General features: G+C 39.9%; 2 long non-coding RNA genes across 2 annotated transcripts in view; one reads left to right on the top strand and one right to left on the bottom strand.

Moving 5' to 3' along the window:
* Positions 1–14651, bottom strand: part of LOC127527783 (uncharacterized) — a 497464-nt gene that overhangs the window by 23404 nt on the left and 459409 nt on the right. The gene's annotated exons all lie outside the window — the stretch shown is intronic.
* LOC114652588 (uncharacterized) lies at positions 5730–11926 on the top strand. Its single transcript, XR_007934919.1, has 3 exons — positions 5730–5779; positions 6287–6340; positions 11794–11926. It is a non-coding gene; the product is annotated as an uncharacterized LOC114652588 (long non-coding RNA).

Genomic DNA, 14651 nt, shown 5'->3' with positions numbered 1-14651 from the left:
TGCACACCATAGTGTTCGACAAACTAACGCATTTGGAATTAATAAATGAAAATGTCTTCAGTCATGAACTAAACATTTTTTTTTCCTTGTGTGGAGTCACAAATGTTACTGGAAGAAAGGGCAATTTATTTAGCAAATTTTTTGTGCAGTAAAACACTGAGTTTTGCTGCAAATTCAAATTTGTGTAAATTAGAACATCACCGTTGTCGCTTAGCTTGACAAGAAGAAATGCATAAACAAAAAAACGAAAGGTCCTAGCACTAAGTTTTCTCATTGTTCCCACTCAATTCAGAATACCAAGACCCTCACTTTGGAAAACAAAAACAGACAAAAGTGGTGATTATGTTTTGGTAAGCAGACAAGATGTACTTTTGGCATATCTTCTGTATGACTACAATGATGTACTATAGTCAGTATTCACATATGGAGGTCAGGCACATAAAACGGGTCACACAGGAAGTCAGAGACAGGGACTGAAGTGAATCAGGGAGTTTAAAATCCTGCATCTTACACACAACACCACACTCCCCAAAACAATAAAATTATTTTGTCCTAAAAACGTGTTCTTTTTCTGTTTGTTTAACAAAAACTCTGTGACAGGATTTCTTAAAAAAACACCAGAAAATGTTTGCATTTTGCTTACAAACAAAACAAAGAACAGAACATGTTAAAACTCCTCAAACGCACCAAAAACAGGTGAATGGGACATAAATGTGCCCCAAATTTGCCAGATTCTGAGTGGGGCCCGAGTCATAAGTGCAAAGAGACCTGAGGAGGTATTCAGATTTCACAATTTTTCACTTTTTCAAACATTTACTGACTTCTAAACCGATGTTAGCTGATATTTCTCATCACAAATTGGCCACCATTCGATTGCCTTTGTAGTTTTGTGGTGATATTTTGTGTAAATGTGCATATTTTCTAACTCCTTTGACAAGTCTTTTCTCAATGTACTCCATGTTTACTTCAGAAAAGTGCAAGATGAAGATAATTGTATTTCAGGAACTACATTGTTACCAAACTGGGCAATCAGAGTGGTAGAGGTCTGCACAGGGTACGTGACATCATGACACATAGTCACATTTTTGAGGAGATGTGCTTCACACTATGCCGCAGGCCAAGTGGGCTATGGCAAAAGTATAAATAAGTCTAAAATCTCTGACTGGTCAAGCATCCTGTGTCTTCAGTCTCATCCACTGTAACTTATAAGGCCTTCAGAGTTCTCAAAGATCTCTTGGTGGCCTCTCTCTCACATCTATTCCAGATTTTTGCACTGCTAGCTCTGAAAAAAAGACACATATGTCAGGATGCTATTCATAGACTTTAACTCTGCCTTCAACACAATCATCCCTCAAAAGCTGGTTGTAAAACTGAGCAGGTTGGGCTTGAACACCACTCTCTGCAATTGGATCCTGGACTTCTTGACAGAAAGGCCCCAGTCAGTTCGGATGGGCTACAACACTTCCAGCATCATCACACTGAGTACTGGAGCGCCGCAGGGCTGTGTGTTAGGTCCACTGCTCTTCACCTTGCTGACTCACAACTGCACAGCCACACACAACACCAACCACATCATCAAGTTTGCGGATGATACAACGGTGCTGGGACTGATAAGCAGGGATGATGAAACAGCATATAGAGATGAGGTGGAACGGCTGTCCACATGGTGTGAAGACAACATTCTATCTCTCAATGTCGACAAGACAAAAGAGATAATCGTGGACTTCGGAAAATCACATCCTGCCCACATCCCACTCAGCATCAACAGTTTAGATGTGGAGACTGTTAGGAGTACCAAGTTCCTCGGTGTGCACATAACTGAGGAACTTACGTGGACACATAACACCTCATCACTAATCAAGAAAGCCCAGCAGAGACTACACTTCCTGAGGTGGCTGAAGTGAGCAAGTCTTCCCCCTTCCATCCTCACCATGTTCTACAGAGGCACCATTGAGAGTGTTCTGACCAGCTTCATCACTGTCTGGTATGGCAACTGCAACATATCCAACCGCAAGCTCCTGCAAAGGATAGTGAAGACAGCAGAGAATATTATTGGGGTGCCTCCCCCTTCACTACTGGACATATTTTACAAACGAAGTGTCCGCAAGGCCTGCAGCATTGTGCAGGACCCCTTACACCCCTCACATGGACTTTTCACACTTCTGCCATCCAAGAGAAGATACTGCAGCATCAGGGCCAGATATGCCAGGCTGCAGGAGAGTTTTTACCCACAAGCTGTCAGACTCCTTAACACCAGGCTGCCCCCTGGGATCTTCCACACGGCCTCAACCACCTCTAAAAACAGAACTGTTGTACATGAAAGCCACTGTCCTGCAAAGACGAGTGTGCAGGTAGAAAAGAACTGAAAATCTCCTACTGACCTTTAAGTATTTTGACATTCTTTGATATTCTTCTGCTGTGAAACATTCTGACCTGTCATTGTTTACACATATCTTAAACAACTATCATCATATACTGATTATTTCTGTATTATCTATATCTATAATTTATTTATTATATTACATATTTATTGAGTATATTTATGTATCTAGATTGCAAATACCATATCTTGAATCAATGTTCACATTGCTTACTAAACATCAATATTTGCTGCTACTTCTTTGTCTTGTCTTTGCACAATGTCTTGTCTTGTTTGTGTTTTAATTTTAAATTTAAATTTAAATTTTAATTCTATTTTTTATTTAATTTTCATTTATTATTTGCACTTCATGTTGTTCCACTCTGGACCCTGAGCTTCGCAATTTTGTCTATCTGTATACTTGTATATGGTTGAGATGACAATAAAGTTCGCTTTGACTTATTGAAGATTTACAGCTGTACCATACTCTTTCCATTACTTCATGGTTGACTTAACTAGATATTCAGGGACTTGGATATTTTATTGGCTTATGTTTTACAATTACTTTTGCACTGTGTTGCTTGAAGTGTTCTTTTGTCTTCATTGTGTAGGTCAGGCCACCATACTGACTCACTATAAGATGGCCCTTTCACAGTCAGGTGTATTTAGGCGACAATCAACTCAAACACCAAACAGGTGATCTCTGGGACTTCTAAAACCAATTAACTGCACCAGTGATGATTTAGGTGTGTCATATTGGAGGCGAATACTTATTTTGTATTTTATTTTTAATATCTGATCATGTTCAGCACATGGCCATGATATCTCTGGCAATCAGCAGCTACCCTCTAAAACACACGTAGCTCTGATATCTCTCTCAGAAATGTCAAATGTTACTCCTTAACAATCTCTAGATGATAATGTCTGCTGAACAAACAGGTATCGCTAGCTAAGCGGAAGCAAAGTATGCTCCAACACGTGGCGAGAGGTAGAATGACTCGAACAGAGGCTGGTACTTGAGTGAGGAAGGCCCTGCCGGCCTCCCCCTCCCCTTGGTCCGCAAGCGAACTGTGATACTTAGCATGATGAGAGAAGTTGCAAAATCAACCTGAATATTCAAGCAAATTATAGAAAAAAAACTATCTAAATCTGTTAAGTAGTTCTCTCGTGAAAAGTGGACAGACATCCAAGCAGACAGACAGACAGACGTTGGATTATACTAGCTGTGTAAGCCCATGCTGTAAAAAGCCCGGGTCCTAGAAACTATTGAAATCGTCAGAAAAAAACTGAAAGTCTTTTTCTATCAATCAGCGTCAAAAATGGCAAATTCAATCCACTATGATTCAATGTTGTATAATTACAAGATGTGAAAACTTCCAAGGGTGTGTGAATACATTTTATAGCCACGGTATGCAGTATATGCTAAGAAAGTAACTTAGACCTTAAGTCTTTAATTATAAAGGCTATTAGAAATAAACTGGATGCATTAGGATTAAAAGTCAAATCGGAGGTAAAAAGCTTAGGGGTAACCGTTGATTGTAATCTGAATTTTAAATCGCATATTAATAAGATCACTAGGACAGCATTTTTTCACCTAAGGAACATAGCAAAAGTTAGACCTCTTATATCATCGAAAGATGCAGAGAAATTAGTTCATGCGTTTGTCTTTAGTCGGCCAGATTACTGTAATGCACTCCTCTCAGGACTACCCAAAAAAGACATCAATCGTTTGCAGTTAGTGCAGAATGCAGCTGCTAGAATCCTTACCAGGAAAAGAAAATCCGAACACATTTCTCCAGTTTTGATGTCACTACACTGGTTACCTGTGTCATTCAGAATTGACTTTAAAATTCTGCTTATGGTTTATAAAGCTTTAAATAATCTCGCCCCGTCTTATATATCGGAATGTCTGACACCTTATATTCCAAATCGCAACCTCAGATCCTCAACTGAGTGTCTCCTTAGAATTCCAAGAGCAAAACTTAAAAGAAGTGGTGAGGCGGCCTTCTGCTGTTATGCACCTAAAATCTGGAATAGCCTGCCAGTAGGAATTCGCCAGGCTAATACAGTGGAGCACTATAAAAAACTACTGAAAACACATTACTTTAACATGGCCTTCTCATAACTTCACTGTAATTTAATCCTGACACTCTGTATATCCAATTCATTATAATAACTATTCATTCAAAATTTGTACTAACCCCTACTCTCTCTTCTGTTTCCTTTTCCGGTGTCCTATTGGTGGTGGCTTGTGCCACCACCATCTACCCAAAGCACCATGATGTTCCAACAATGATGGATGGATTAAAAGCCAGAAGTCTGTATAACCATCAGCATCAAGTGACTCCGTGAGAACCCTAACTACAAAGAGGACTATTTCATTTATGTGAGGTAGAATGCCCAAAGGGGACTGGGCGATCTCGTGGCCTGGAACCCCTACAGATTTTATTTTTTTCTCCAGCCTTCTGGAGTTTTTTTTTGTTTTTTCTGTCCACCCTGGCCATCGGACCTTACTCCTTTTTATGTTAACTAAGGTTGTCTTATTTTAATTTCTTATTTGTCTTTTATTCTTCTTTTCTTCATTATGTAAAGCACTTTGAGCTACTTTTTGTATGAAAATGTGCTATATAAATAGATGTTGTTGTTGTTGTTGTTAAAGCTAATTAAATAGCACTTAACATCTGATGATGCATTTGAAAAAGCAACAATTGGCCATTACTGGATTGTTTTCAGTCTAATCTATAATTTTAAGCACTGTAAATGATAGTAAGTCAAGCTAACTCCAATACTACAATAACATAACTAATTCTTCTCATAAAGACAAAATTAGTCTTTTAGAGTAAAGGAAGTCCTTTGGCATCATGTTAATGGTCCACATTTCTATTCCATTGTTGGTTCAGAGATAGTATTGCATATAGTGAGGTAAAGTCCTAACCAGCTGAAATGCCTATAATGGTTGTGATTTTGTTTGGTGCTTAGGTATTTGACCCCTATAGCTCAAAAGTTACATCGTAATAAAAGGAAATTCATTTCTTTTTAATTTGACCAGCTGTATAGTGATAGATGATTGCTTTTTGTTGTTTTTGTTTGTTTTTCTTTGACTTTTATATTTATTTGAAATAGTTCATATGAATGTATAAGCTGTATGTTTAAGAAAATAAACTTGGAACTTAAGGTTTCATTCAGGCGATGTGTGTTTAAGTATATGCAAATATCTGCTATTGACATCATTCTGTTCTAAAGAAAATTTTTACATTCTTGTATGTAACTAAAGTGTAAACAAATAATAATTTGACTGAGGGCAGCATTATGTCACACTCATCTCTACTTAAACCCATGGCAAACAGTCTCTACATTGATGTGAAACTCATTCAAAATCGAAAAACGTTGGGTGTCGATTGCCAAGAGAAGAACACACTGGTAAGTGGGCAAAATTTAACATAATTTATAACTTGGGCCTCCCTTTTTAAAATACTGAATAATACTGAGAATACTGAAAAGTAAAAATAGCAATTATAGAGCCACAAGGTTTTTCTTTCTCTTAATCACTTTTATTTCATCAACATTTCTCTGAAAATGTGGAAACGTTTTCTGTAAAAAATTTTAGAGATTGTCTCATTATAGATTTTGTAAAAATTGATTTATAACAATATGGAAATGCTTTCCATGCACACATAGATAGGTACAGTAGAAGTATCTTCATCTTTAAAGAGATTTTGGTTATTATTCTTTGTAAAGGACTTAATGAAGACACATCATGGCACACCTTTTTTAGTCTTTAACATGATCTTGTAACATTTTGAATGAAAAGGGCATTCTTTTTAGGAGAAAAAATAAGAAAAAATTACTAACAAAACATCAGTTCTACTTAGTCTATACTTCATTTCTACATCTGGATTTTTCATTTTTATCTGACTATTTTTACAGAAGAGTTCAAGCTCAGTCAATTGTCAAGGACCTCCTGCACAGCATCATCTTCAAGTGAGTCTACAGATTTTCTATGGGACTGACTGGATGGCTCATTCCAGGATGTCAGTGTTGTATAATAATAAAGTAGTAGGGTTTAGTTTAGATTATCTCTTTATAAAACATATTTAAAACAACCTATGTTGACCAAAGTGCTGCACACTAAAATAAATAAAGGTAAAAGAACTACATTCTAAGACAGGATAAAGTTAAACAAAACACATAAAATGTGAAATACAATCAAGGTATTAACAGGAATAAATTCAAATTAAAAGCTAAAGAAAAAAAAATGCTATTTTAGGCTAGATTTGAAAATTCCCACTATTGCTGCAGAGCTGACATAAGCAGGTAGATTGTTCCAAATCTTAGGGGCAGCTGTTCAAAAGCGCACTCTCCTTTAAGCTTTAGTTGAGCCCACAGCACCATTAAGCGTTTGAACAGAGGAACTAAGTTGGTGAGATGGAATGTAAAGGTGTAAATGTTTGGAAAGATGTCCATTTAGGTATTTAAAAACAAATAACAGTGACATAAATCCAACCTTGCAAATTGACTGGCAGCCAATGAAGGGAGGCTAATATAGGAAAAGCATGGTCACATATACGTGTCCCCATCAAAAGTCTAGCAGCAGCATTTTGGACTAGTAGTAGACAAGAAAAGCATTTCTGGGTAACTCCAGTGTGTAATGGATTACAGTAGTCCAGCATTTTTTTGTAATCAGCAAAGCTGAAAAAACAGGCCTTAATAACAGCATTTATATATTTACCTAATTTGAGGTTGACTCCTTCGGTATTGTGTCCCTTCGGAGAGTCCTTGCGTACTGCTGGTTTGACTTTGTGTCGAATAAGCGGTTGCTCACAGAGTCCTGAATGAAGCACATTACCTGCATTGATAGGGAGCGTCAGTTACAGCACTACAACCATGTGGCACAATTCCCCCAAGGTGATCTGGTCCTCATTGTTGAGGACCCGAGGGGCAGACCAAGCCAAGGGGACACCCATGTAACACCTGGATGCAGCAGATAGATGGCCATTTCCTGAGGGTGGGACTGGTCCGTGTCTCTGCCTGGGGGGTTGCCAACCAGGATCCCAAGGTGTTTTGTCATGTGGTACGTGCGGTAGCAAATTGTACCAGTGCATGTTCCCCAACCTGACCTGACCTGAGGTTACTATCAAATATCACACCTATGATCCTAGCACAGGATGTTAATGAATGATGTTAGTAGACCGAGATTACAATCAGTGACAAAATGGAGGTGAGACTGCCTAAACACCACAATCTAATTTTTTTTTTTACATGAAAATCTAGAAAAATGAATGGCATCCAAGACTTGATGTCTTCCACACAGTTCAATAAGGATTTAAGTGAGTGACCCTGTTTCAAAAGTAAATAGATTTGCCTATCATCAGTCTGACAGTGGAAAGAGATACTATACAGTAATCCCTCGCTATATCACACTTCGCCTTTCGTGGCTTCACTCTATCGCGGATTTTATATGTAAGCATATTTAAATATATATCGCGGATTTTTTGCTGGTTCGCGGATTTCTGCGGACAATGGGTCTTTTAATTTCTGGTACATGCTTCCTCAGTTGGTTTGCCCAGTTGATTTCATACAAGGGACGCTATTGGCAGATGGCTGAGAAGCTACCCAACTTACTTTTCTCTCTCTCTCTTGCGCTGACTTTCTCTGATCCTGACGTAGGGGGATTGAGCAGGGGGGCTGTTCGCACACCTAGACTATACGGACGCTCGTCTAAAAATGCTGAAAGATTATCTTCACGTTGCTACCTTCTGTGCAGCTGCTTCGTGAAGCGACATGCTGCACGGTGCTTCACATACTTAAAAGCATGAAGGGCATGTATTGATTTTTGCTTGTTTGTTTTTCTCTGTCTCTGTCTCTGTCTCTGTCTCTCTCTCTCTCTCTCTCTCTCTTTGTCTGCTCCTGACGGAGGGGGTGTGAGCTGCCGCCTTCAACAGCTTTGTGCCACGCGGTGCTTCACGTACTTAAAAGCCAAACAACCCTATTGATTTGTTTGCTTTCCTCTATCTCTCTGACATCATCTGCTCCTGACGCGCACTCCTTTGAAGAGGAAGATATGTTTGCATTCTTTTAATTGTGAGACGGAACTGTCATCTCTGTCTTGTCACGGAGCAGAGTTTAAACTTTTGAAAAAGAGACAAATTTTTGTTTGCAGTGTTTGAATAACGTTCCTGTCTCTCTACAACCTCCTGTGTTTCTGTGCAAATCTGTGACCCAAGCATGACAATATAAAAATAACCATATAAACATATGGTTTCTACTTCGCGGATTTTCACCTTTCGCGGGGGGGGGGGGGGGGGGTTGGGGGGGGGGGGGGGTCTGGAACGCAACCCCCGCGATGGAGGAGGGATTACTGTATTTTTTAAAGATAGAAACTAATGAGGGCATATACAAAGAGAATAACATGGAACCCAGAATGGACCCTTGGGGGTTACCACAAATGACAGGGGCAGAGGAGGAGGAGCAGACCCCAAAGCATACAGAGAAACTTGTGGCTCTCAGATATAACCTGAACGAGACAAGGACAGCCAACTCCTGCATTACTTGAATATAATTTTTTTTTTCTGCTTTCATTTTTACTTCAGTACATTTTAAAACACAAAGGTAACTTTTACTCCAATATATTTCACTAGACAGATTTGTTACTGCAATATACAATGTTTTGGTAAGCCAATTATCTAACATAAGGGCTTCCCATGATTTAGAAAAAATTCACATAATCGAGGAATCTGAGACAATTAGCACCTGAACACATTTTGATGACTAATGTTATGCTTAAACTGATCCTGCCAATTTTCATGTACTTCAGTGTGATTTAAACAAAAACGGGGATTGTTTTCGGAGCCAGGGAACACTTAAAATGCTACCATTTAATTTGGTTGTAATTTGGAATTTGCATTACAGTAATTCACTTTAGAAAGGAGTTTTAGGAACAGATGTGTGTGCTCTTAAAGCCAAGAAAGCCCATATGCCTCTCTTATTAGTGTCTAACCTACTGAATTAACATATAATCATTAAAATATCCACTCACATTCAATGTCGCTGCCTTGAATTACTGATGCCTATGCATGTTGTCTGTTTTGCTATCAAAACAGGGGCCCCGGTGCATTACTTTGTCCAGGGGTCTATGAGGCTGTTAAGATTGCCCTGCTTAACAATCAGCCCTGCCGTCTTCAGAAATGAGCTGCATTGCCTTTATACCAAACATACATTATGCACCTTTTAGAAATAAAACTCAGCAATTCTACCTTGATCTGATCAGACCACAAGACATTACCACACACAATTCTGAGATTAAGAGTATCTTCTTACTAAACGGCATCCACCCTGCCATCATACCCCACAACTTTCAATTGGGCTCATCTTGTGCCCAAGTATTGTTGTGATATTATACACTAACACTTTTATTCTTGCCATGTGACGTTTAGTCTTTTCCTTAATAATTCCTTCCAATAATTTACTTGCCATGCATGTTAAGCTTACTGGCCTAAAGTTAATTAAACCTGCCAGATCACCAATATTATACAATGGTATATTTTGTAGCTTTCAGTCTAGGAAGTTTCCCACTTTGCAGATATTTAAAAAATATGAATCAGGTTTTATATATGTACTCACTAACCTCCTCAGGCACTCTGTGATTAAACTTGTATTATCTGATCCTAATGATTTGTTTGATTTTAGCTGTGGCAGATGGCCTGTGCCCTTGCCAGCCCGGATGCCCTTATAATGGAAGGACTGGGGGAGAAAGCATACATAGGGCATTATCTCCCCTGGAATATTAGGTGGCAGTCCCCCTGGGTTGCTACAGCACCCAAGATTTCCACATGAAACACTGGGACTTGGAGTTTGATGGCTCAGCCCTGCTGGGTTCTGTGGGTGCCACCAGGGGGTGCTGCAGGGACTGCAGAGCCCTGGTTCATTTGGTTCCTACCTTACCCAGAACTGCTTCCGGACCAAGCCTACGGGGCACTGGAAGTACTCCTGGGTATTACATATAAGGAGCCACTGCCACTGCTCCAGGAGCCACAGTCGAGAGGTGGAGGACAACGCTTGCTGGAGCAGGAGTGGAGGCAGAATGAGAGACACAGGTAGAGAGAGAAAAAGAAGACAAAAATGTTGCAGTTGGCTGCTTTGTGCTCACTTTATTGTACTTATTTGTACTGTGTGCACGTTAGTAGGAAACTTTTTGTGTTGTGTTGTGCTGGAATTGTGTCTGCATCTGTCTGTGTTGGGTTTGTGGAGCTGGAGCACCTTCTGCAGGACACACAGCTTATTTAATCTGAGCAGAACATCTCCCCCTACAATTTCCAAATTAATCGGTACCTTCTTATTAACCCCCATTACAAGCTGAAAGTTTTCCACATCCTCATACTCATAAAGTTCAGCAAAATGCAATTTCAGTTCATTTGCTTTTTCATCATTTTATGTATGTTACTTCTCCTTTTCAATTCCTAAAACACTTCACCTCCTCATTCACTGTTCTTTTACTACTTTTAAAATACTGAAAGACTTTTTCTGAGTCTTGCCTTTTCTGCAATATCTCTCTCCAGCTGTCTTTTAGACTTCCTAATTTACTTCATAATGATTGTCCTCAGCTTCCCATATACCGTACTGTTAGTTTATGGAGTTATTAGTCTTATGCACCTTAATACAGCTGTTTTTCCTTTTGCAACTTCTTTTTGAACTCCTTGCTTATTCATCGTGGTGTTCTTTTTAGCTTCTTGCCAGTTTAATATTTTTGAGATAAACTTCTATCCATTAATTTCCTTAACCTATTCATCCAGGGTATGGTCATGGGACAGTTGGACCATATCCCACCAATCACAAGTCAGGAACAGCAACTAAACAGGGTTGCACACAAATACACACACAAACACCACACTAGGGTTGATTGAATAATGCCAATTTACCCAACCTGGCACTTGGAGGATACCCACACAGACAGGAGAAGAAATTGCAAACTCCTGGGATAAACTTGTCCTGCATTATATCTAAAGCACGTTTAATCCTGCACTACCTCCCCTTAACTGTCTCTGCACTTTTCCCAATCTATCTCACTTAAGCTTTGCTACTTCTGCTTGAAATTTGCCCTACTAAAATTAAATATGAATATGCACTCTGCCAACACACCATAAATTGTATTATATTATGGTTAATTGATGCTAATTGTTCAATTACCTCTATCCTCTGACTCCTATTCTGAATATTTCAGAATAATAAATTTTGTTGATGCTTTAACATATTGTGTCAAAAAACTGTCACTGTTTAGATCTAAAGCTTGCTCTTGTGCTCCTTTTTTTGTAGGGATAGCCCAAACCTGTTGTACTAATTTGCTCAGACTTGATTTTCAGCTCTCCAGTGTTACATATGAACAATCCTAGACTGTCTCAGTGAGATTTTCACACTTGCTGCTTATTGTCTCCTTTCAGGGACATTCAACCCATGAGTGAAATGAAGATGCTGGTGGCACTGCAGTTGCTCCTTTACTTTGTCATCTGCTCGTGTGACACGAAATGTGCAACTTATTACACTGAAAGCAATAACAATGGAAAAACGCTTCTTGTCACAAAAAACATGGTGGCTACGGACAACGTGAAGGGTGGTGATAAAGTCTACAAAGTAAACGTTGAGAGTCAATGCTTGTTTTTCACAGACAAGTCTGTCTATGATGGAGGAGATTACACTGTGAATGAGACAACCTCGATTGTGCAGTGCTGTTGTGAGTTCTACAGTAGCGATTATGAGAGATTCCTAAACCGTCACCAGCTCAACAGCAGTAACCAAGCCTTCAAAGAAGAAGTTAAAAGAAGATGTATCCCGATTAGAAACAGAAAAGTAAATACTTTTGTAACTGCTACAGAAGGCCAGCTGAAAGAAGTTTGTGGGAGTAAAAATAATATTACCGATTGTAAGAGCAAAAATTCATTCACATTACACAACATTCAGATGCTGAACAACAGTAATTACATTGATGAGACCATAAACATAACCAATAGTCCAATTGTGGTGACCTGTAATAGTAAATTACCAGTTCACTTTGTATGTTTCAATCAAACAGATCAAAACTTCAACAATTATACGACATGCTAATAAAGGAAATCGTGGGATGGTGGCTTGGCTTCTTCTCCCTCAAAAAAGTAAAGAGCCACCCTTACCTGTCATATTTGCTTCAATTCAATTCTATTCAATTCTATTTGTTTCAATTCAATGCTACATTTTTATATAGCGCTCTTCTCTCTGGTAAGCTCTCATTTTCTTGTTAACAGGGATGCCTTCATTTCACACAGAAAGTGCAGTTACAGGAATATCAATGAGATACAATCCCAAGAATACTGACCTTTAGGGTAATTATAATACAGTAGATCAAGATTGAGCCTAAGGTAGATGAGAATGTTAGGCTGACTAACAATTTCAAATCTGCCCCTTGTACACGAGTGAGCCCTGTGATGGACTGGCATCCCATCCAGCACTATTTTCTACAAAACTGAAAACCCACTTTCTAAAAAGATTTACAACATATTCATTGGAAGAAGATGACTGCTGTAAAGATGAAGAGTTTGTTTTGAAATTAAAAGGCTTTGCTTGGCATGACAAAACATGTGTGTGTACATTTATTTCTGCATTGTGAATTTTCTGTGTGAATTTGTCCATATTATCCATTTATATGCTGGTAACAGTTCTTTTTATCCATCCATCCATTATCCAACCTGCTATATCCTAACTACAGGGTCACGGGGGTCTGCTGGAGCCAATCCCAGCCAACACAGGGCGCAAGGCAGGAAACAAACCCCGGGCAGGGCTCCAGCCATGTTCTTTTTATTCAAATGAATTATATGAGAGAAAACGTCCTACAACAATAGGTCAGGTTCATTGCTAGCTTTAAATTGGCTCTTCATGAATGTAAGTGTGGATGTGAGTGGATCTGTGATGGACTGGCACCGTGTCAGCAACTGATTCACTACTTGCATCTGCTTGACTTGAACTCCCTGCTACTGGATAAGGCAGATTAAAAAACTAAAGAATGGATGGATGGATTATAGACAAACAACTAGACACCAAAGATCAAATCAGAAGCTAAACGCTCCTTCAAATGTATTGCATTTCAAGTCTGCATGTTGTAAGAAGCAGCCCGGACACAGACAGACAGACATCGTATCTTGCACCCAACACATGTTTATTTACAATATTTACACAGTTTATGTTGCACAAGCCCAGTGCCTCCAGCACCAATCCCCCAAAGTCCAGGCCTCTCTCTCCAGTGCCTGCCTTCTTCAGGCCACCTCCACTCCTCTCCAACACAACTCTTGTCCACTTCTGCCCGACTCCAGTCCCTGTCTGAAGGGAAGCGGCCCCTTTTATACACACCCGGATGGGCTCCAGGTGCTTCCCGACACTCTTCCGCCGACATTCCCCTGTGTGGCGGAAGTGCTGGCTGCGCACCCAGAAGGACTCCGGGTGTCCCCGTCCAGGGCTCTCTAGGCACCAGGGCGCCCCCTGGCGGAGACCACGGGCCCCTACAGGGTTGGGCTTCCAAGCCCTGCACCCGTGAACCCCAACACAACCAGGGCGGTCGCCCCCTTGTGGTCTGGAGGAGGCGCAAGCCTTCCTCCGGTCCTCTCGGGCGTCCTGGCTGGGTACCATCTCCAGCGGCCTGCCACAATGTATATCACCAGCCACTTTATTAGGTACACCTATTCAACTGCTTGTTAACAAAAAAACCTAATTGGCCAATCACATGGTAGCAACTCAATATATTTAGGCATGTAGCTATTGTCAAGATGACATCAGAATGGGGAAGAAATGAGATTTAAGTGACTTTGAACATGACATGGTTGTTGGTGCCAAACAGACTGGTATAAGTATTTCAGAAAGTGCTGATCTACTGGGATTTTCATGCACACCCATCTTTAGAGTTTACAGAGAATGGTCTGAAAAAGGAAAAATATCAAATGAGCAGCAGTTCTCTGGGTGAGGTCAAATGAGAATGGCCAGACTGGTCTGAGCTGACAGAAAGGAAACAGTAACTCCAATAATCACTTGTTACAACCAAGGTATACAATAGAGCATCTCTGAATGCACAACACAGGGAACATTGAAGTAGATGGGTTACAGCAGAAGGAGACCACACAGGGTGCCATTCCTATCAGCTAAGAACAGGCAACTGAGGCTACAGATCGAATGGGCTCACCAAAATTGGAAAAATGTTGCCTGGTCTAATGAGTCTCAATTTTTGCTCTGACATCCAGATGGTAGGAATAGAATTTGGTGTCAACAACATGAAAGCATG

This window comes from Erpetoichthys calabaricus, chromosome 5 (assembly GCF_900747795.2).
Source record: "Erpetoichthys calabaricus chromosome 5, fErpCal1.3, whole genome shotgun sequence".
Classification (NCBI taxonomy): Eukaryota; Metazoa; Chordata; class Cladistia; order Polypteriformes; family Polypteridae; genus Erpetoichthys; species Erpetoichthys calabaricus.
This window is presented reverse-complemented; position numbering and strand designations above follow the sequence as displayed.